The 25,722-nt window shown below is 35.3% G+C and overlaps 1 protein-coding gene across 2 annotated transcripts in view; it reads right to left on the bottom strand.

The window, feature by feature from the left end:
• Positions 1-25,722, bottom strand: part of LOC111864420 — a 724,828-nt gene that overhangs the window by 391,814 nt on the left and 307,292 nt on the right. Inside the window, exons 4-5 of one of the 2 annotated variants that reach the window (XR_004513022.1) lie at positions 18,645-18,815; positions 4,551-4,662 (exon numbers count right to left, since the gene is read on the bottom strand). The exons of the other annotated variant lie outside the window; for it this stretch is intronic. The gene's annotated coding sequence lies outside the window, so the exon portion shown is untranslated. The remainder of the gene's footprint in view (positions 1-4,550; positions 4,663-18,644; positions 18,816-25,722) is intronic. 2 annotated transcript variants of the gene reach the window in all.

The following is a 25,722-nucleotide window of genomic DNA, read 5'->3' as shown; positions in this document are numbered from 1 at the left end:
CGGCTCTTGATTCAGCACATAAATAATAAAGAATTGAATTGAATTATTATTATTATTATTATTATTATTATTATTATTATTATTATTATTATTATTGGTGTTATTAATAGTGACAGTGTCGGGTTGGATTCCCGACGCTACTGGATTTTCTGAGAAGTAGTGAGTCTGGAACGGGGTCCACTCAGCCTCGTGAGGAGCTACATGAATGGAAAAGTAGCGGCTCCGGTTTAGAAAACTGAAATTAATGGCCGTGGGGATTCGTTGCACTAACCACACGACACCATCTATCCGCTAAAGGTGGTACTTACTTCGCCGACTTACTTCGCTCTGTTTCTATAGTTCGCTTGTGGACTAAAGACACGAAGTTCTTTTTTAAAATTATTAGTGATATTGGCGGTGGTAGTAGTAGCAGTAGCAACAGTAGTAGTAGTAGTAGTAGTAGTAGTAGTAGTAGAGATAATAATAATATTACCAGCAGTCACGCTCTGATACTGATGACTCGGTACATAAAAAGAAAAAAATAGTTTTCTCCTTAATTCTTCTTAATAACACTTAGTTTAATGATAATGAAATTATTATTACTGTTATAATTATCAGTTATTTGTTTGTTTGTTTACTTTTATTCATTATTATTTCTTCCGAGTACTTACCCGTAATTTGTATTTGACTTTTAATAAGTTTGTCTATAATGTAATTACATTCATCTGCACTGTGCTGTGTCTGTAATTGGCCTTGCGGCTGTTGACTCGGCACATTAATAATAAAGAATTGAATTGAATTATATTCGTCACATTCTGGAGTGAAGTGAATCTTGGAAGACTTAAACACGAATAAAAGTCTCACGAAATAAAATATTTATTTCTACACATTTTGAATAAAAACTTCAATGTTATGGCTAGATCCAATTATTAGTCCTGTTACCCATATAATTATAATTTTGTTAAAAAACGCCTTATATGCACATATTACCTAACTTATTGAAAAAGTGCTTTCCCTCTCTACTTTTCCTTTACTGCGGCAGAACTACGAGTAAACACACAGCACGAAATTTTTTTCCAGTACGCTTGCCAATATGTACGGTTGTCACGGCTGTTAAAGCGACGTGGGGCAAAACCGCAGCAGAATTTTTGGATGCAATTACAATTTTCATTATCATGCTTTAGTTATAGAATATATTTTAATTTCCTAATTCTGATTAGTTCATAGTTCTCTATGTGTTCTCTTCTCTATAGTCCTATGTTGAGGCTCCCACACTTTCTAGACAATCGGCTCACAGCCTTACGTGCCCGTCGCTCTTAACCCCCAAGAATATTCCTGGTACTAATTTATGTTAGAGGCTGAGTCGACACCTGGGTCAAAGTGCGGCTGGAAGGATTAGATAAATTGAAATATCCACCTCATCGGGATTCGATCCCGTGACCTTCCGGCTTTTATCACAGTGCCTCAACCAACTACGCTACTGCGTGCTACCTACTGGTAAATTTGTAAACGTTCCTTTGACCTTCTAAAAATATATTCTTTTAAAATACTCCCAAATTTTATATAGCAATAGCCTTGATATGACGGCAGCACAGAAATATTTCCAATTGTGCTTGTCATGTAATTTTTTGACTGTGGTATATCTTTGATCTGATCTATTCCGTGGCATCACAATCACTTTCAAAACACTGAAGAATTTTAGCAGGTACTTTCTTTTCCATCATATGAAAATAACCATATAAATTTTAGTTTTTTTTTGTAGAGATTTAAATTTAAAAAAAATCGTTTCCAATTGCTTTCTTCTGGTTGAGATTTGTAAATGAATAATTCTCATATTCCACAAAACATTGATCATTAAGTAATAGTTTTATGTATGGTATTTATATTTCTAATGTTGCAACATTAAACAAGTGGGCACGCGGTAGCGTAGTTGGTTGTGGCACTATGCTACAAGTCGGAAGGTCGCGGGATCTAATCCCGATGAGGCCATTGGATTTTTTTCCAATTTACCTAATCCTTCCAGTCGCAATGTTACACTCGGGCCGACTCAGCCTCTAACAGAAATGAGTACCAGGAATATTCTTGGCATCTTCTTGGGGGTAAAGGGCGGCCGGCGCGTAAGGCTGACAAACTTACCGCCATGTAAGGGCCAATTGTCTAGAAAATGTGAGAATCTCAACATCTCACAACCTTATGGGCCTCCACGGCCTGCTACAGGAATACCTTTACTTTTACTTTAATGCTGTTACAATATGTTAATGATGTTCTAGTCATGAGGTATATAATATCAGGCTCGTTATATAAACCCAGTTGAGTTCTATTCAGGTTTCAGATGTGCGTTCCTTAATCCGCACTTAATTTGATACTGCATTTTCCGTACAATTATATCCTAGAACTTCAGGAACCATTTGGAATCTTCACATACACATCAGGCTATGTTTTCATCACCTTGGAGTATATATATAAAATAATAATTCTGGACTTTAGCTCACTTCGTTAAGTTATCCAAAAATCCCGAGATTTAAAAGAATGGTGTATTTTTCTCTACAACTCTGCTGGAAATACTTTTGATTCGGTAAATATAGGCTATTTACGTTCAAAATTCCTTCAGAAACAAATCACCTCCGCAAAAATGCTTCGATTTCTAATTCCATTGGACTGTGTTGATGAAATTTTTGTAAAAACTCCAAAATAAATAATAATAATTATCAACTTCCATAAAAATTCTCTCACTTTACTGAAGTTACTACACGCGGACAGGCAATCAAACATGTCGAAGAGAACACATAAATGCACCTTTTCCCAAAGTTTTCTTTACTAAGGTACCTATAATTATTTAACGATAATAATATGCATTTATATTCATATAATTTGGTGGAATAATGTACTGAGTGTTAAATTAAGAACAAAAAGACGTGTTCTCATTTCGGAAAAGAACCAAAACAAAATTTTACTCTTTGTTCTTTCAGAGTTTTTTAAGTGTTCCCATACTGCCTACAGAAAATAGCATTTATATGTATATTTTTGACCCCCATAGTCGCTGTTCTTAATGAGAAACATTCGGGATTCTTAGTAGGAAATTTGAATGCATGAAAATGCCAAATAACTGGAACATTGTTTTACGTGATTGCTGAGTTCATTTTGAATTTGGTGTGCAGATATTTTGTGTCTATAGACAAGAAATTCCAGTATTATCTGAGCGCTATGAATTGCAGGGAACAGGGGAGAGGGAATTCGCCATAATAAAAAGAGATTTCCCAAAAATATTTTTATTCATTCACTAGGTTTCCCATACGAAATTTCCAGTAAGGATGTGAAAATATTTCCACAGTTGTTTAAGACAAATGGAATAAAGTCGATATTCCCAAATCAGGATATGGCAGGACTAGAAGAAATTAATATAAATCGAAGGAAGAAAGAAATTTGCGTTCAACACAACAATGTTGCCATGAGCCTACTTTGTGGTGCAAAGTCATTATGAAAGGGTCTATAGAGCATTTAAGGATTTTCTGATTTCTATATAGCACATGAGAAGCAAGTGTCAATAGAATTTGAAAAAAATAATTCATTTTTGCTTATCTTAATTTAGCGATATGTAAGTCNACAAAGTCGTTGTGCCCAATACCTGTGTAGTAGATTTATTCAATTTTATTCTTATTTAATTATGTGCCAGCTCACAAGTCAAAGGCCGATTGTGAAGTAGGCACAAGTGAAGAAAAAAGTGGCTTGAAACGTAAATATTAATAATTGGTCCCAGTTTCGCCCCTAAACTAATCTAAACTCATCTAAACTCAGAACAGGAACATTTTCCATCCGGAATCCAGACATGGTAACATGTTTAATTAGAAAGAAGATTTCTTCTTCTTTGTGTCCAAAAAGATAATACGATTAAGATTTTTTCTTTAATTTATAGATCTACTTAGACATTAGCTTTACAAGAGTCGTTGAAAATTTATGTTTCTAATTTATGGGTGTACCGATCACGGTGGCCGAGCGATGTCCGCTCTCTCAAACACTGGGATCGTGGGTTTGAATCCCGTTAGGCATGGATGTGAGTTTATTCTGTGTTTGTGCTGTCCTGTGTGCGCAAGTAACGGCCTTGCGACGGGCTGATCCCCCGTCCAAGGAATCCTACCGACTGCGTAAAAGTTCAAGAAAGTGAGAAGCGGCCAAGTTTCAACAAAGGGCTATAGAGTCATAGAGAGATAGAATTTACATATATATATATTCTTTCTTCAAACTCAGATATTTCCCACTACAGTTATCCTTAGCAACTCTCACTATATCAACAAAGAGACTTTGTGCTGAAAGCGGCAAGGTACATTCCCTTAAACCGCAGAATTAATATAAACAATATTTAAAAATCAATTCCAACTTCTTAATGTCCTTCCTGTTTCTCCATTACGTAATTCGGAATGCGCCCTGCAGAGAAATAATAATTTATTCCAAGAATCATATGAAGCATATGAACGCAGCGTTTGCGTAAAGTGCAATGTTTCACTAATGTTAAAGTAATGGTAAACATAGTTACCGCTATGTCTTAACAGTTTAAAGGAATTGTGTTTACTAACGTGGGAATATGTTAGCGGGAATCCCCGTGCTACACGCCCGGCAGAGTCCTCTGTTACCATGCGCCAGGGCCATTACCATCCTGACGGGCATTTCGACAAGACGTCCTTGAACCTGGAAACAAGATCAGGTAATAGGTCACTGAACTCTAATATCTGGACATATAAGAATATTCTTCATGTACACGCAAAACGAGTTTCAATGTTGGGTTCGAAACCCGGTTCCCGCTGTATGAAATACAGGAGGGTAAGGGATTGGGCAGATGCATATCAGAAAACAGCAGCNTGAAATACCCGCTAATCGAACTCTATTCTCAGTTACGGCTTGGACATGAGATCCGGTTTCAGGAAGGTATGGGATTGGGCAGATGCATATCAATAAACAGCAGNTAGTAGGAAAAACCAGGTGACAGAAAATGAGAAATAAAATGTTACATAATATTTCAAGAAAAATATATCAGAAGATAAATTCATCAATAAAAGAATATGAATGGATTGGAACATTTTAAGAATGAACAGAGAAGAAATCCAACTGAAGATTCAGCACGTAAAATAAGTGGATTTGTCCTAAGGGGAACTGAGATAAAAATGGAGACAAAATATGATTATGTATGTCAAGCAGAAGAAAGAACGCAAGAGGAAGCTGATGAGGAGGATGATGCAGATGATTGTCCGCAACAATATTCATGTGAGGAATCGAAACATCGAAGGAATTATAAGGCTAAATCTAACTACACCTTTATTAGGATCTGTATCTAAAAATTTTCACTAATTCCATTATCACGAAGGAAAATGAATTTACCCGACAAGACGTTATTTCTACAAGTAGATGACATCTGTGAGTACATACTTAACTAACCAATAAAATGTAAATGAATAATACTACAAAATAATTTATCAGTACTAGGAGNTTAACACCACATATACATGGTGCCAAATCCCAGAAGACTGCTTTCTTCATAGTCACCGCCGTGAAAGCCTCAAATCTTAAAAATGAAAGTTGGTCGCAAACTCAGTAAATATTGTAAGATTTGAGGTCTTCACGACGGTGACTATAAAGAAAGTCGTCTTCTGGAATGTGGCGCCGTATAGAAATTGTGTAAACCGACGTTTCGGAGGAACATACTCGTATTGCCTCCATTTTCGGGGTAGAAGACAAGAAGAAATCCGCGAATTAACCAGTTTGAGTAGGTTTGTCGGATTTGAGGCTCTCACAGGGCTAAATATGAAATATTTATGAAATAAATGAAATAAATATTTGAAAGTGAGAGTGTTATTTTTCTTTCAATGGCTCCACCAGCCCAGTCAGGGCCCTGGCCTCTTATTCAGTTCCATAATCAATTTTCACATATGGTAGAACTCCTTGGACGAGTGATTCACTCGTCGCAAGGCCTCTACTGAAACACAGGACAACACAAACACAGAATAAACACATACACACACCAAACATCCACGCCTTAAGCGGGATTCGAACGAACGATCCCAGCGTCCGAGCGAAGGAAGCCAGTTCATGCATCTGATCGCGCGGCTACTGTGACTGGCGTGACAATGTTATAACACTTAATAATTTTATTTACTTTTTGGTTATTTGTAAATAATTATTATTTAGTCTATTTTAGTGCTGATTATTATTCAAATTACCTCCTTCGAACAGGTGAAGTCCAAAAAGGATTTTCATAAAAATATGAAGGCGCTTCAAGTTTGTATGTTTACTGAATGCGACTGGACACAACCAACAACAAACAACCTGTGACTTGGGAAAATAGTCCAGGAATTTTATTTTCAGGAGAAGCGTCCTAAAATGCTGTTTCAACAAATTTCTAAATGTAGCACGACATAACCTACGTCCAATTTGCAATATATCTCTTGTCAATTTCCTTCTGAATTTCCCGTGGTAATTGTGGTTGCAGTTTTCAGCAATCTTCAATTTATCTATTGTATCTACATACATTTTGAGCGGTGCATTTTTCGTTTTACAGTGACAAAAATGAAAGAAATTGAGAAATTGAGATTAGGTGAACGTGGAGGCCAAGGAAGCGGCTCTATTCTATACATATACATTTTAATANTACATATACAATTCAATAAAATTGGATAAATACCTAAGGAGTGGCTGGAAACCATTTCTACAAAAAATTAGTTTCATCAGATTTAGATACAATTTTCTGAGCAACCAGTCTCCATAATTATGAAATTTGGCTCAGGAATTCTCTTAAAAATCATTTATACGGAACTGTCTTTGTTAAAATTTCTTAAAAAATAATAATAATATGCTGTTTCATTACAAATATATTTACAAGAAAATGTCTCTAAAGCCGCCATACATACAGGAAAATCTCACCTATACTTGTGTCAAATTTCATGAATGTTATTCTTGCGGTTAGTTAGAAGAATGGCTCTAAATTTGATCAAATTAACTTTGTTGAAATAGGGCTTACAACCTGCACTTATCGAACAGGCTGACCTAGAATTATCACTCCAGAATTTTGTTCAGGAGGGTTTGGTTCTAATCTCTACCAAAACATCTACTGTCATGATTGAGGATCCTTGTGGTTTTCTTCAGCCATTCTAGGAAAATTCTCGGATAGTATCTTGATTTTATCGCGACCAATTCATTTCAAATCCTCTCCAATTCGCTCTTGATCTCTCATATTGCAACCAGACGGTACATAATCTCAATACTCGCAATAAAAGCGTGGATGGAAATTACAAAAAGAAAAATAAAACCCTGAACTTAAGAAAAGGAAAATATTATTTTTGAGGAATGATATATTAACAAGTTACTCCACGATTCACGAATCTCATTGTAAAATAATTTAAAGGATGATTAAATGACTGGCGACATGTACATGGTCAAGAAATTTGCAATAAGTAAACTGTACAGAATTCCTCATTAGAGCAGACTTTTATTGATTCTAACCACCACACAACAAATTTATGAAGAAAGAGTCACTTGGTGTCTTGTGACAAGTTGGAATGCTGTGCGAAGAGGAAGCCAGCATACATTCATTATTGGTAGCGCGGTCACGACCTCAGTCATAAATCTAGCAGCACATGTATCGTTATGCAACATGAAGTGTAGAAGTGTGTGATAAAAGGAGGCAGGAAATGACGTAATTACATCTAAAACTTTCTTCCTCGTAATTACAGTCACCAAGTTTTATAACATTTAGTCCTAGGAATACATTAATCCTCTCGGTAGATTAATAACTTACAGGGACAAGATTCCAAATTTCTCCGCCTATCTGGAGAATCTTTGGTTTCAGATATATAAATTCTAGTTTCGCTGACCTAACAGAAATCGTATCCTGGAAACGGATTTATAACACTGACACTTCACATCAGATATTAAATCTTTTTTCACAAACTAATTCATTTCTTGCCATTATTCTGCAACTGCCAACTCAGTTCAATTCCTCTGCTCTCAAGTCATAACGTGGCAGCTGGCGTCTCGAAATTAGACTCAATACTTCCCAATAAAATCTTCTTTATAACCACTGTACAAGGACGACGCAGAAAACACACCTATCTATTGTTGATAAGGCGTGTTTAAAGCGTCGTTTCATAGCAACGGAAGTTATTAGATTGTTGCTTGGGTATTCGTTGCCGCGGGAATATATTTACCGAGTCGGTGTCTAGCAATGAACGTCTATTTTATGTAAAAATTTCCTCGGTTGAAAATTTTCTGAAGGAGTTCTAGACTTCACAGAGTTCAGAACACGTTCAATGAATAGCCAGGATGACCGTGTTAAAAGAGTGACCGTCTTGCTAGGACCGGGTTACGGATGAACCCTCTTCAGCAGCAACCCACACGAGCCAGCCACGAGCTGTTCTCGTGTACTTTGTGTAAGGGTTCAAGAAATTACTAAGGGGATATATTCTACACAGGTCCCGTATCCAGCAAGCTGTAATATCTGTGACAGATTATGCATCCTTTGTAAATAAACGTCGGGTCAAGCACAGCCAACGTCCTAAAGAAATGCAATGTCCCGTTTGGGGATCGGTGAGGTCTCTCAATGGGGTGACCAGTTTCTCTTCAGCGACGGCTCAGGGAAGTCGTACATGGCCCATAATTGAATCTGAAGGAGCAGGTCACTTCAACTCCCTTTATGTAACTTAGGCAGCAAGACGGGATATTATGTATCAATGTCACAATCCCTATACAAATATTTTGAGTTACACGTGGCCTACCGAAATGAATAAGCAGAAAAAACATCTACATAAAAATTATATAGGCTACGGTACATAGGTAAATTTGTCTCTCAGGCTAAATAATTAAGTGTGTAGAGATACAGCTCCAACATTCTTGACCTCGGCACTAGAAGGAGGTGAGTTGTCACCTTCACGTCACGGCAGTTTTACCCTTGGGGAAAGAGCCCACTGTACCCATTAGGATAAGAGGCAGTGTGAATTCCAGAGCCGGTTTTCACGATGTGGAGTAGAGAAAGTAACTTGCCTTTGCCGGGAATCGATTCCCGGTGGTCCAACTCGTAAATAGTCTATATGAACTGAGTTATGCCGACTCTCCATTGCACTGAGCAATTCTAAATTACTGTCGAGGTTTCAGTGGCCCATAAGCGGAAACGCCGATAATACATTTAGAGTCACTCTGTATATCCTATGATATAATTTAAAGTATATTTTTCGTCAAATACATATTTATTTTCCTGTATTATATTTAACGAAGATTTCAGTAACTCACATTTTAGAGAATCGAATATGGGATTATTGTGAGGAGGTATTGAGAATGAAATCGAAGGAAGGGCTTGTGGTCTAAGTTGAGATACTTCTCCATAACTTTTCTGGACTGACGGACTGGTGAGAAAATGAAAAACCTCAGTCGTCACAGGCGGTACAAGGGACCAAGATTTAAATCCGGGGTTTCTCGAATAAGAAACAGGAATGCAAGCTCTCCTAAATCTGTAACTATAGCCCATGTTGCTTTCAGTTGCATCAGGACATTGTGCGTCCTCAGGTCGCCGGATACGGACACAACATCCAGATATTCACGATAATTGCCAATGTGTCTAATGTGCAGTACCGAACACAAGACAGGAAAAATTCTAAAATTCAGAGGCCGAAAGGGAACCCCCACTCAAGAATAATACTTTCTTTAATCTTGTTAAGGGTTCCGGACTGCGGGTTCTTGTTCCTCACATTTTGCTGTTCTTACTATGGTCGTTGTTATTACTGTTCTTAAAGTTTGCACGTAAATAAATAAGCATTATGTATTATTATTACTACTTTATGTAGTGTTTGTCCATAATGTAATTACTTTCATCTACACTGTGCTAAGTCTGTAATTGGCTTTGCGGCTGTTGACTTAGCACATAAATAATAAAGAACTGAATTGAATTGAAATTGAATTATTATTATTAATGTACTTATTTTATTTTTCTCGCCTGTTAAGGCTAAATTATTTTATTTTTTTGTTTTCTTTTCTTGGAATTGTTACTAATTTATCGATATTGTATAGACTGTCATATTTTTATTTTGCTCTTTAATTTTTGTATATTTCTATGTGCTCGTGCTAACTTTGTAATTGGCCACTGTGCTGTTAAGCTGGCACATAAATAAACACGAATTGAACTGAATTGAATTAATGTTTTGCTGTTGTTCCTATCATCTTTGTTATTATTCTTTTTAAGTTTGCATGTAAATAACTAAGAATTATATTTAATTATTATTACTTCTTTTTCTTCTACTGGAGTCAGTTATTATATTTTTACAAAAATGGTGTACTGTTAACAAGAAAATGTTTAATGCTGGTAAAATATATGATAAATATTTCTCCGGAAAAAAGAAAGAAACTAGTATGCTGACTTTCAACTATGAATTTGGGGTATAGATTTTATTCAAATCTCTGGCGTTTCTTTCTTGATTCAGACTATACTTCCATCAGCACTGCTGATTATTAATTTTCAAAAGCTATGAAGTGGTTGGGCCTGACACGACCAATGCTTTCTCCCTTTCTTCATGAGAAAGTTTCTTACTATTCTACGTCAGCCTAGTCAGAACAGAACACGAACATTTTTCTGTTGCCTACAATTCCCTTACTAACGCTGACTGCAACAAACCAGAACGTGATATCAAATTATTTAACAGTGATTTACAACATAATACATGCATCCAGTTTTCTTCTCCAATTGGAGAATTGGTGCTGCTTTGGTTGGCAAATCAAAAACGAGGAAAATGTATTTACATATCGGAACCGAAATATAGCCAAAATTTCTTCGGACTAATAAGATCAAAACGATTCGAAATATCTAGGATATAACTAGCTAACTAACTAACTAACTAACTAACCAACCCTCCATTAATCATCTAATAAACTAACTCCATGGCCATGAGTTATTCATAAGAATATAATAGTTGCTCAGCAGCTCAAAAAATCCCCAGCATTTTACGGAAGCTGAAAATTCATTGCTATGATCACAGCAGTCTGGCTCTGGGTCCCAAACTCAGCCAGAATAATCCAAACCACAATTTTCCATTCTATTTCTTCAACAATTTTTTTTTAATTTTCTCAAAACACCGATCAGGTCTTCCTAATGATAAGTTCCTTTCAAGTTTCTTACCGAAATTTTGTATGTATTTCTCTTCCATAAATACTATGTATTATTCTCCACTCATCCTTCTTTGTGTGATCATAAAAAATATTCAGCAAAGACTAGAAATTATGAAGCTCCTTATTACGTAATTACTTCCAGCCTTCTATTCCTCAATCACACTTTGGTCTGATTTCCCTCAACACCCTATTCTCAAACGCTCTCAATATGTGTTAAACTATAAATTTGAGATACCAACTTGCACACCCATAAATAACTATAGGTAATTTTATATGTTTTGTATATAAGATCGATCTATATTTTGGAAATAATATTCTTCATTCATAAAATATAAATATTTCTTTGAATTTTTTAGCATCGTCTGTGGCTTGAAGCTATTGAAAATGGAATATTTTCATTCAAATTTATTTTGAATCGTTCAAAAAGAAAGTTGGTGAGACTGCGTTAGCATATTATTTTGCCTCTTCGCATTCAAGAACTCTAGAAACTCAGAATATTTTCTCACGACCTATCCAGATTATCGTTACGGTCGGGTACCAATAACAAAGAGTTTACGCGAGGGCGTTCACGCGTTTCTACAGATATCTCAAGCCTAAATAGCCATACAGTGCGTTCAGTTGAGGAGGAAACTTCGCAATATCGCCGACCATGCCCAGCATTCCTCACAGATTCCTGTTGTAACTGCTGATAGCAGAATGAGTCATTAGCCTTGATAAACGCGGCAGTTAGAGTTACAGTTACAGTTACAGCAGCAATCTGTAAAGAATATTGGGCCCAGTCAATGGTGTTCCGATATTTCCTCCTTGATTGAATATCCTGTATAATTATAGGTGATATATATATTTCAACCAGGTATAGTAGAGAAAATTACATATATTTTATGCGTAACATATTTTTTCTTAAATCTTAAATTTTCCGAAGTCCTTATTTAAATTGGGCAAACATCCCAGAAATGAAAAGCAATTCATAGTATGCATTTTACATTTTATCTCAATTTGTAGTGGCTAAGTAAATTTTAAACACAACTATTTTACAAATAAATTCTTAAAGATACTAAAATTTTAAGCGTGTATATTAAATTTTTCATATTGTCTCATAATCAGTGAAGATTAAGATAAGATGTTCTTGGATTAGGGGGACATGGACCAATAGACTTTTAATGTAGCTAATAATATTTCAGTATAATTCATTAACACATGTGAAAGATATATTACATAGTATTAATGATATAACAAAAATATTTTAATCATTTAAAACTTATGTAAGAAATATGCCGAAATTAAATAATTTAATAATTTATTTATATGAATTAATTTCAAGGCAGAAACTGTTTATTTTATGTAAAATATAATAATTATATAAAATTAATTAATTTTATTATTCGCCAATATAAACATCTGTTAAGTTAGACATTTCAAAACTGTAGGTATAAATTAATTCCTTGACGTTGCAGGGTACAACTCTCTCATGTATTTCAAATAATGCCCTAGCAATATATGACACTGAACTTGATGAAAGATATGAATTGAAAATTATTATTTAATATTGCCCCTGTAAGAAAATATAAATCCTAAAAATTTTCCTAAAACTATTAAAATTACTAAAAATGTTCATATAATTATTTTAAGCATGAAGATAATCAAAAGAGAAATATCAGACAATGTTTCAAATCTACTGGACTGGAAACACACACATATATATATATATAATGTAAATTAATGTCCTACGATAATTTTATCTCTACTAAAGTTGTGAGTTAGGCTTATTTATTCCCGTCTTGTCTTGCATGAACTTTAATATTCAGATCTAAATATCTAAGCATTTTTAAGCCTGTGACTATTGATCAGGAATAAAGAATAATATATATTACGATATGTCTCCTTTGTAGTCAATATCCTTGTTAATGTGAGTTCCGATGATTCGCGACCACATCTCTCGGTACCCACACGACAGACACAGCGTCAGCGCTACACGTACAGCCGGGCCTTAAGTACTTAGTTGCAGACTCAGTGTTGGTATATAAGTCTCTGCTGTGTTATATTACACAGATTTTCAGGCAGTTCATATTAAATGTGTATATATTATGCAGAAACAAACCCGGCCGTTATTATAAATAACATCCGGCGATTGTACAAAATCACTGGTGAAATTTCTAAAAGTGGTCAGCCCCTATAAACTTCATGTTACTCATCACTTTCACGCATCACTTTGCATCAGCTGTTCATTGATATAATAAATTAATTAAAAAGTTAACTGAGAAAATGAAAAATAATTGTCAGTTAAAATTGTTTTCATAAAATATAAAATATACTAATAACAACGCATATATTTAAATATCTGAAGGCGGCATATTTTTATGTGTCGATATGTAACAAAACTTTCAGACACGAATGAGAAGATATATGTTGTGTCACTGCATATTTATATATTTATCGATTCTACACAATTTTGTATGGCACGCTATTAAGATGCATATAACATGATAAAAGCATTTAGAAAAGAAAGGAATTTACTTTTAAAGAAAAAATAAAATATTATGATATAAGATATGGCTTATTCTTTATGTACGCCAGCTGCCTTTGGACATTATGTATAATTTTCGGTAGAAGTAAAAAATCCATGAAATTTTGTCATATTCACCGCCCAACTTAAGAATTATGCATAATCATCTGTGTTAATCATAGCTGAGAATCAATCAGTACTACCATAACACACACATAATTTTTTTAAGACCACTTCAAATTTTAGAATATGGTTTCTTCTTCACTTTCCTTTGTCTGTATAATTGAACATTTTCTTCTGTAGCCGCCTACACAACAAATCAATAATACAATATATAAACATGTAACAATAATTCTATATTACTACTAAGTATCACAAAAGTTTCAATTCCTTAGATCATTTTCAGGTGGTCATAATTTACAAATAAAATCTGTAATTTCAAAAATATTAAATCCAATTAAAATTGTTCGGTAGTTGTATTCAATTTTATAAAGTCATTATTCATAAGAAACTGGTTTCAGTGTTATATAACTACATATTTAATTTTAAAATTAATGCATTTTATATATTGCAATTTCTGTACAGCCTACGTATGCACTTGTTTGTATATTGCTCCCAACAGATGTTCCATATTGTTGAGTTGGGTCTCATCTTGCAATGTTGTCAACACTAGTTCGTTGGGGGACGGGTCTACAATCGTTATGTGCTCCGTTATTTTATCACGAGGTTTCTTGTGTTTACTTAATTTTGATCATCTGGTTTATAATGGATTTTTCTAAATGCAAATTATTGTACTGTATTATATTTATTGTTTCTAAGTGTGGTGTAAAATTCAGATTGTGTAATGGATTGATGTGGGACGGTGTGATTCATGTAATTAAGCAATAGGCAATTTAGACTGTATTATAGGTATTTTGGTGATTTGGTGTTAATCAGATTATATTGTATAAATTTCATCAGTTCTTTTCCCAGTCGTTAGTGGTTATTGTTATGATACTTGTATATTATGTGGAAGAAAAATATTGTGATATGAGAATTTCTGTTGGGTTGCTGCGAACAAAAATAATGTGTAATTACAAGAATATCATTATTACAAATTAAAAAATTGTGACATAAATTATACAATACACTACACTGCATTGTACGACACAAAATATACAAAATTCCATCTTCAGATATAAATATTACATCCCAGAAAATGAAAAGAAGATAAACACCAGAAAGGTCAAGATAAAATAATGGAACACTCATCCCTCGTAACACGTCGCTGTGCATAATATTATCGCATACTGAGACACAACACAACAATACAGGATTTTCAGATGGAAGCAATATACCTATAAGGGCATATATCGGGGATATAGAAATTTTAACATATAGAACAGTTTTTGTAATCTCTAAACTTCAATTTTAATTGAAATAATATTAACAACAAATGTCATGTTAATAAAAACATTATAAAATTTGGGTCAGTTTAATAAAGTTACCTTTTTTTAAATTTGGACTTTTTGTAAATTATGACCGGCTGAAGATGATTTTTTCCCCCTTGGCACTACAGCCTCAGTGGGCCTAGGCCTACCTCCATGAACTCCGTGCACTTCGGTTTTTCTAGATCTTACACATACGGTAGGACTCCTTGGGCGAGTGATCAGCTCGTCGCAAGGCCTCTACCTGTAGACAAACACAGAAAAACGCACACAAACATCCATGCCCTGAGTGGGATTCGAACCCACGATCCCGGCTTCCGAGCCAGCGAAGGACAGGCGAAGATGATTTAAGTAACTGAAATATGTAGCGGTACTTATTTAATAATAATCACTATATAGTTTATATATATTATGTGAGAGGTTTATTATGCTGGCAATTATAAACAATTGTTATTACACTAATACACAACAGGATATAGACATTAAATTTCATTATATTTGGACACTTCACAGTGATAAAATTTAAATGCCGCGTTCTGATTTTCCGACCACACCTAGCCTGATAAGTAATCACAAATCCTTCGAAGGACCATGCAGTCATCATTTCCTTAGAAGTACACCATGAATATAAGAGCAGCATATTTGATCAAAAAAGTTCAGACTACATGATACCATAACCCACAAGACAATATGAGTAGGTTTATGGTTAAAATTTGTAAAACACACACCCCTTAGTATACAACAAATTCATATCCGCCTACTGCGAAAAAGTTTATGTGTATATGTTAAATAGCATATGCCTATATCTTCTGTTCTCTACGTATTTATTAGTGTCTGAATATTTCTATCTATCAAATTTTATCTCCCCAATAAAAACTAACTGGTTAAATCCCAGATTAAATTTATACTAAAGGCTAAATAAGTTTATTAGCGATATTACATAATTACCTCGGCATGCAATATTTACTTAGTCATTAATTTAAACGACACTCTCAGCAACTATATAGAAAATACGTGTATGTCCGAATAGAACTCCATAGTTATTTTACTCCGCTTCAATATACAGGAAGTTACAGTAAAACCGTTCAATGAAGTTAACTTATATGTTTTGGGCCGGCGGAACTTGCTGATAGGAGCAACCCTGAAGATCCCACCTGACTGCGTCTTCTAAAAACAATTCTCATCTTATGTATAAAGAGTATTGGAAGAGGAGTTCGACAAGGATGCTGTTTATCACCAATTCTGTTCAACTTGTACAGCGAATGCCTTACCAAGGAAGCTCTGGATGGGCGCGGAGACTTCAGATTAGGAGGGAAAATTATTCAAACTGTGAAATATGCAGATGACCTTGTGTTAATGGCTAAGGAAGAAACTGTGCTACAGGGCATGATTGATAGACTAATGGAAATTGGAAGGTGCTATGGCATGGAAATGAAGGTGGAAAAAACAAAAGTAATGAAAATTTTGAGACAACCAACCCCAGTCACAATAAAGATAGACCAAAAACAACTGGAGAATGTGAAATATTTTAAATATTTGGGTAGCTTGTTAACAGATGATGGAAGGTGTACTAGTGAAATTAAATCCAGGATTGCCATGGCAAAAGCTGCATTTAGCAAGAAGAAGAATCTTTTTACCAGCAAATTGGACTTAAATTTGAGGAAGAAACTAGTGAAATGCTACATCTGGAGCATAGCTCTGTATAGGGCTGAAACATGGACACTTGGGGCAGTAGATCAGAAACATCTGGATAGTTTCGAAATGTGGTGTTGGAGAAGGATGGAGAAGATCAGTTGGACCGATTATGTGAGAAATGAAGAAGTGTTAATTAGAGTCAGTGAGCAGAGGAATATCCTACACGAAATAAGAAAACAGAAGGCTAATTGAATTGGTCATGTTTTAGGCGGTAACTGCCTTCTAAAAGAAGTTATCGAAGGAAAGATAGAGGGGCGGATAGAAGTGACAAGAAGACGAGGAAGAAGACGTAAGAAGATGCTGGATGACCTTGGAGACAGAAGAGGATACTGTCATTTGAAGGAGAAAGCTCTAGATCGCATTAAGTGGAGGAACTGTTTTGGAAGAGACTGTGGACCTGTCGTCTGACAGATTACTGATGATGATGTATAAAGAGTGCACAATATTCTACCTGAACTTAGTCTATGTCCTTGAAGTGTTAAGTTATAATGAACTATTCTACATAGATAGTAAGCGTGATTTATTTATGCCATTACAGTTAGCTGCTTTCTGAAACCGGCTACATAATAAAGAAAAGAGAGATTAGATGCAAACAACAAACATAAGAGGTAAGAGAAGAAATGTATCACTCTGCATAGAGGCACCATGTAAATGCGATCAAATAGAATTTTCCATTCATAATTCCAAAAGAATATGTGACAAAGAATCAACGTGAGCTGATGAGAGTATCAATTCAGAAACACACGAACCAAAAAATGGCCTGCAAAAAACTTCTCATAGCACAGGAAGAAGGAAAGTATAAGATGATAAATATGATAATGATTATGAAATAAAACATTTGTTCAGGAATTCATTAGCCCTTTCACATAACAGGATATTTCGGTCCAGCACCTCTTATATTTCAAATTAGCAGAAGCAATTAAATACTGGTAGGCTATTTGCAGTGAAAGACATTGAGCAGATTCCAAAAATTTTGCTTTGAAATATCAATTCATGCCTTTTGAATGTGAGTAGTTGCTATTTGCACAACCAGGTTTAATATTAAACATATCTCAATATTGCCAACATAATATATTTTGTTCCTCATAGTTCTCAAGTTAAATAGTGATAATTTTCTTAAAGCGCATTAAAAACGTGACACTTGTATCCGAGATAAAGTGTACCTACTGCCAGGCAGGAACTTAATTAAAATAAATTCTACTAAATTCATGCTTCAAACTGTGAAATAAGAAAAAGCATAAAATGAAAGTTTTTCAACTGAATAAAGCAATGTTCAGTATATTCTTAATTACTTTACTCCTGCAAGTACATGCGTATAGTACCAACGTTGAAACCACAGATCAGTATCAGCTAGTAATCGAATGCAATACGTCCAGTGATGTTAACAATCGTTTTGAGTATAGTAAGTAAATAAATGTGAGTATCAAAAGCGGCGTGTTGCCTATGAGTGATGGTTTTATATAGCCTATATAGGATGCCATGCATTGTTTTAATTAACGGAGTTCTCGACATTCTAAACTGTGTTTCTTTGAGATAATTTCATTTTACTTTAGGCCTACACTAGGGATTCGGTTTCCTCTGTCATTTGGAGATATCTTAATTCGTGTTATGTACTAATATATTTATAGTGAAGAAATAAACAATAGGAAAAGGAAACAAAAATAAGTAAACTGATAAATAAAATGAGCAGTTAAATCCGGAAGTAAAGAAAGAAAGATATTAAATCACTTCCTACAGAAACATATTGCATATATTTGTATAACCTCTACATCAAAGATGTCCATTACTTTTAACATTTGTAATGTAGAAGTTTATGTCTTTTTTTTAGATTATTTGTGTTAAGTGGGTTCAAATAATAAGAAATAAGTAAAATAACACAACAATAAAATAAAGATTAAATTTACCATTGCGAAATTACGTAACGCAGATCCAAGAACGTGAATTTCAACAAGATCAACATTTCCATACTTAGTGGAGGTTCAATGTTTGGGTTTCTATCCGTCCGCTTTGAACGAGAGAAGTCACCAGGTGCTCGACTGCCTTAGCAGTACTTCTTGTAGTGACAATGAAGGAGTCTGCCGAAAAAAAGAAAAGCTTCAATTAATTTTCTTGGAACATTCGTATTTATAGTGTGATATACGGATATGAACAGACAGGTTAGTTTTGCTCTTATGGATTACATGGTGCCTACGTCTCAGGCCAGGAGTAAATATGGATGTAGTCAGTTCGTACACAAATTCATTACTACCCACCAGACTATACAGAATATCAAATTCCAAATTTGATCACAATGAGAATGTTAAATCTCAAATTTAACCCAGACTTCCGCATATAAAATAAATTAATAATGTATTTCAAGAATTTTTAACTCTGCCTCCTTAGCCTATGTTAAGTAATTTTCAGTGTCAACATCTAGAAAAGTAAACTCCCGATATCTCACAGCTGTGAGACCTAAAATCTCCACATAAAATACAGGGAGATCGAGAAGTCACGCACGTCACACTAAGTAATTATATGTTGCTGGTTTAATGCACAAAACTACAAGACAAACAGCACTTACTATTAATGTTTATAACCTCACATCTTAGAAATGCAAAACCAAATCATGTCTTTACAACATATGCTCGAAATGGCTTCCCTGTTCAGCAATGAATGCGCGAGCTCTTTTTACCATGTTTGAGGCCACTTTGTGGAGCACCTGTAAACTGATGTTGTTAATCCTCGTAATGTTCCTCTTGAGGTCATTTAGTGTATAAGGATTGTTCTTATATACAATTCCTTTGAGGTGCCCACAAAGGAAAAAAATCTGCTGGTGAAAATCCGGCGAACGCGGGGGCCACAATCCTTTCGAAATGATCTGTTATGAAAATCTATGTGATTAGTGAAGTTATATTTAGTGACCAATGCAAATGCACCGTACGTCGGAAGAGTACGTGTTCTTTGAAATCTAAATATACTTATGTAAATTCTTCTTGTGTAATGTGTCGAATGATACGTAAATTAATTATCATATCAAGGTGCTCGGCTTCGTGAATGTTGAGTAAAAAACTGCGTTTCAGGCACCCCTTGCAATTCTAACATCAGCGTCAATTTGTCATATTTATTCGCCGTTTAATCTTCAAATACAGCATATTAAAAAGCAATTTTCTCTTTAGTGAAACTGATATTGTTTTTCCGAAGTTCAATTTTTTTAATTACATAACTTAGAATAATATTGCGTCATTTTATTAGGTGTGGGAATAGATATATTTCTATTTTAAACATCATCATCATCATCATCATCAGTAATATGTCAAGACGACAGGTCCACAGTCTCTTTCAAAACAATTCCTCCACTTAATGCGATCTAGAGCTTTCTCCTTCAAATGACAGTATCCTCTTCTGTCCCCAAGGTCATCCAGCATCTTCTTACGTCTTCTTCCTCGTCTTCTTGTCACTTCTATCCGCCCATCTATCTTTCCTTCGATAGCTTCTTTTAGAAGGCAGTTTCTGCGTAAAACATGACCAATCCAATTAGCCTTAAACATAGGCTACTCATATTACTTAGGAACTGTGCCGGTTATCTTCAAATGTGTTGCTTATGAAACCAAGTGCTACCATTAACATAAAATATCCAAGATAATTCGTGCACTAAAGCACCAAGCATAAACATGAATGGAAGTTATGGAAGAAACAACTTTCAAATTCTTAACCAGAGCAGTATGCTTATATTGATTACATTACAATTCATACAAAATATTTCCCCTTCGCAACATAATACTCCGATATAGAAATGGGCCACGGCAGTGGCTACAACAAATTTCGCAATATAGACGATATGATCTGTGCTAAAGCTTAATAAGCAGTGCTGCTAGAAACCCCTTTATGAAAACTTATGTTCAAACACATAAGAATGTATGTATGTAAAGCATTTCTTTATATATTATGTTTTTGGACACTGTCCATCTGTTTATTTTTCAAAACACAACGTTTCGGAGACTGGGTTCTGTCTCCTGCTTCAGGTAAAACCTACTCAGTTAGGCCCAATCCGGAGATAGTAATTATCTCTATTGATTGGGTCCAACTGAGTAGATTTTACCTGAAGACGGAGACAGAATTCGGTCTCCGAAACGTTGTGTTTTGGAAAATAAACAGGAAGGATTTCAGATAAAACAAGAAAATGGATAATGTCTCGAAGCATAATATTTTTCTACAAACTTTTAGATATTATTTCTTTATAGTGTTATCTGCTCATTCTGATGATGGTTAATATCGGCCGAAACATTTCAAGTCGGACTTTTATAATTTCCTATTAAACATCTCATACTTTATTAAACTTCTTACTCAGTTGTGTATTAAGGATTGCAACGACTCAAAATAACCGTGGTAAAGGCATATTTCGCCGGTCACGGTAGCCGAGCGGTCTAAGGCATGTACTGTCTTCGCTCATTTGGAAACCGGGATCGTGGGTTCGAATCCCACTAAGGATATGGATGTTTAGTTTATGTGTGCGTTTTTCTGTGTTTGTGTACAGGTAGATGCCTTGCGACGAGCTGATCACCCGCCCAAGGAGTCCTACCGAAAGTGTAAGATCTAGAAAAACCGAAGTGAATGGAGAAGTTCATGGAGGTAGGCCTAGGCCCACTGGGGCTGTAGTGCCAAAGAAAAAGAAAAAAAAACTAAGTTATGAACCTGTCAATGACATGATCAGCAGAAACTTCCTAATAAGCAGGCTCTTCATTTTATAAAACTTTTCCAATTTGACGGAATTAACAAGTAAATCGAATTACTACACACGCTGTCTCTTCTACATTGAGTTGCTGGGATACAATTTGCATTAATAAGAACTTATTTCCCTTCTGGAAACTTTTTTTTTCTAGTGAAGCACTTTGCCTTGATTACTCCTACAGAGAGGTAGAAGTTGTGTCTTCGTCTAGTTTTTCTTTGCTCCAATTACACCTAGCTCTTCATCGGGATAACCTCATCGTCGAAGTAGATCCCGTCATTAGAACTCCCTTCTAAACCCTACTCAGCCGTGCTGAAATTCATTTCGAGAACATTGTTTCAGATACATTCTTGTGTTAAAGACTTAAGAATAATTCGGATTTTTATTGTGACTCAGCTTAATTTAACCACGATAATTTCTGGCAGTGTGTTCCCTCAACATATATTTATCAACTACTTGTGCGACTATTAGAATCACTTAATTGGTCTCAAGAAAGGAGGAAAAATTTATCGACAATATAAATATATTGATATGAAGTGAGGTATTTGATTTTGTATAGTGTTATATAAATACTAAGATATACGACTGTAAAATCTGGGTTAGAACATGAACAGTTCATATTGTAACCCTCTTGGTTGTTAAAACGTGCAACCTGGTATACTGCCTCCATCTTCATTGTAAAATGATCTTTAATGTAGAACAAAATATACAGTATGTGACAAAATTGCTAGTTGGTATAGACTTCAATTCTTTTTACAGCATGTCTGTGACATGATACAGATGTATATAGTAGTATACACTGCAAATTCCAAAGGAAAAATAAAGATAATGTAAGGTAATTAATTTGTTGCGGTAGAAATATTCTCACTCTCAAAGAGAGGAAGATAAAGATAATAAATTATTATATATCCAAACGTTCCCGCTGATAAACAAAATAAGATAAAATTAATATAGTCTATGTAATTTCCCTGGCTGTATATTTACTTAAATGCTTACTGAAGTAAATATGGTGTACATAATAACTTGTCTGGTTGAAATATTTAAGTAAACGAAGTGGAAAAGATATAAATAATATAGTTATTCTTTTGAGGTGGGGTAGGAATATTCATAGATAACAGGGGATATTGCTTGTAGTTCTCTGGAGTATAAATATTGCCAAGCCAGAACACATGACATGATGCGTAACTTTCCAGGGTGGAAATATTCCTTCACTGAAAATCTTGAGCTAATGTGTAATTCTCTATTACAGAACCATCCCTGAGCCAAAATATATTAGATGTAACTTTCTAGAGGAGAAATATTTCCACATGCAAAGACACAAACGTAATGACGATATGTTTAATTCCCTCAGAGAGAGAAATATTCACGCAAAGACGAAGGGAGAAAGTAGTAATACTCATATTACATAATATTTTCTATGTTAAAGATATTCCCGAAATCAAACACTGTGCATAATTTGTATAATTCTCAACTACAGCAACATTATCGGCCACAAAGGAGAAGATAGCCTGGGCAGTATTCTAGGGTATAAATATTCGAGCGCCCAAACACGGAGATGCTATGCACAGTTACCTGGGTTAGAGAGCCGCGCCAGAGCTCAAGCGGTTAGTCGCTGGCTTCCAACCGCGGCGGCCCGGGTTCGATCCCGGGTCTGATCAAGCGGGATTTGTGGTGGACAAAGTGGCACTGAGGCAGGTTTTCTCCGAGTACTTCGGTTTCCCCTTTCAATCTTCATTCCACCAATTGCTTCACAATCACCCTCACCTATCATCTGGGGCTGATAAAATAATCCAGAACTGGCCGCAGTACAAGGGACTTAGTCCCACCCCACTCGTAATAAAAAAATATCTGGATTAGAAATATGTTTGCTCGCAGCTCCAGGAGATAAAACGTACAATTATCTGCGGTAGAAATATTCCCGTACCCAAAGACTGGAGATAATGTCTAATTCTCTAATGCAGGAATATCCACGTTCCCAAACACGTGTGTAATTCTCAAGGGTAAATATATTCCCGCGCCAAATGATAGTAGATAACACACGACTCTACACGGTAGAATATTCTTGCGCGAAAATAGAGGAATTAGTATGTGTAATTATGTGGGAAGGAATATCCCGGCACCAAGAGACGAGGAATAAAATGTAATCTTTAAGTAACAAATATTTCTGCAACCAAAATTAATTCACTGACACAAATACCCTCGCATCTTAACCAATCAGCTGTGAAAGTTGGTACTGTATAAATATCAATTTCTTACAACGAAATTTAAGCTCCTGTCAGTTTAATAAATTTTTAATTACTTGAATCTTTACACTGTCTTATATGATTCGGCCTAGCTTGACCACATTCGGGAGTCTTTTCGTCATTATAGAATTAAAATATTTTAAAGATTACTCCAGTGTGTTTTAATTAATAATTAATTTACAGATAATTTTAACAGTTTTATAGAGATTTTAATAAAATATTTTAAAGTTTTAACCTTTTAGACTAAAACTACAAATCAATTCAGTAACACGGCGAGACGTACACGAGACTTTTAGCGATATTTACATCAACAAAATTACTAATAAGGATCCATATTAAGACATAATCTAACAACAAGAGATCCCTCATGAAAACTACCTGATGGTAGTCCAGCTGGATCGAAAAATACAGAGAATAGAGGATAAGAAACAATACAATTGTTTTATTTATTTGGAGATTGTGTTGATGGCCATATAGTGATAAAAACAGAATGTATACCATAAAGATAGTTACGTACAGATTGTAAAAGATTCTTTCTATGGGATTATTCAGGATATTATCACTGCAAAAGGATTACAGTGATCGAAACCGACCTTCTTTTGAGTTACTGACGTTCTCAGTAGCTGGACCATATCCCGACGTAGGATAAGATAATAAAAGTGAACTTTTACAAAAATAAGTGATAATGGAATAACAGAAGTCATATCCTGCCATATACTGGAGAGGCTGAAGAATATCACGATATAATTCAGTCCAGATAGCCTGTCTTTCCGTCAAGATTACACACGAGCTCCTCCAAAACGATTCAAGAGCCTTCTACCTACGCCCACAATTTATGTCAAAGTATCTCTCCCTTGTTACTGTTTGTATCTCAGTCATTCAAGCAATTCCGTGTATCTGTACAAGGTCCATCACCAGGGCGGGGGAGCGGGAGGGTAATTCGGTCAGGGCATCAAATTTATACTTTTTGCATTATCCCCAAATATAAACATTTAAATATAACAAAATATTTGTAAATTTATTTCTGTATTTCCTCAGTTTTTGCCTATATTCATTTTGGAAAAACCGAAAAAAAAGAAAGCCTACGAGACCACCTTATTGTCTGTCTGACTATTCCCCTTATTTTTGCTAGGCAACGGCAAGCGGCAAAGAATACACAAGCAATAATAGAAGAACTGTTGGACGTGGTGTCTTTCATGAGGTCCGTGTTGTGTCAAATAAGAAGTGAAAGGAAAGTAAGCTGTTAGTTCTTCCAAGAACTTCTTGTTAATGAATCTGAAATGGCGCGGGTCTCTCTCTGCATCTGAAAGGGCTTGTGTCTGTATAGAAAACTGAGCCCATCTGAACAGTAAAATTTGGTTTCTGACACCTGATGACAGCCAAGGATCCAGTCCCCGTGACCTGTGCCCGAACCTGAAGACAGTGGTCAATGTGTATTCGGAACCTCAGTGTCGGTACAGTGTCACAAACTAACCGACGGATTCTTAAATATCTGTACGCAAGATTACAGCAGAACTCTGTCCTTTTGGAGTAATGTCCAACAGGCTAAGGAGTGGGAGGAAGTTTGTCGGAGCCTTGGGTCGCTATTCTGTGTAGTCTCAACACACACATCGATTCGTTAATTGTAATATATCGTAATAACGCTCCTTGAGAAAAGAGCAAAGCCACAGATCCGAGTAATTTAGCAATCAGAGCCTTCGGTTCCAACGTAATGACTTCCAGATGCGACATTCAATGCCTTTCGCACAACAAGATCATCATTATCATCATCATGCAACTTAAAATTCTAATAAAATAAAAACGATAAAAAATTGTGGCCTTTCTTATTTCAGATATGCAGCTTAAGAACCAATCTCGGTTAATAGAGTTCAACTGTAGATAACTGAAAATTACGAGGATGAGCATCTACCTAAGAACCGTTTATTATTATTATTATCAGTATTATTATTATTGCTCGAGCTGAACGGACGTGTCTTGGTTGTGCTCCCGCCCGCTTGACTGCCTAGTGTTTCTTTGTGTGTACAGGCCTACCGC

The sequence above is a fragment of the Cryptotermes secundus genome, unplaced genomic scaffold (assembly GCF_002891405.2).
Source record: "Cryptotermes secundus unplaced genomic scaffold, Csec_1.0 scaffold511, whole genome shotgun sequence".
In the NCBI taxonomy this organism is placed as follows: Eukaryota; Metazoa; Arthropoda; class Insecta; order Blattodea; family Kalotermitidae; genus Cryptotermes; species Cryptotermes secundus.
This window is presented reverse-complemented; position numbering and strand designations above follow the sequence as displayed.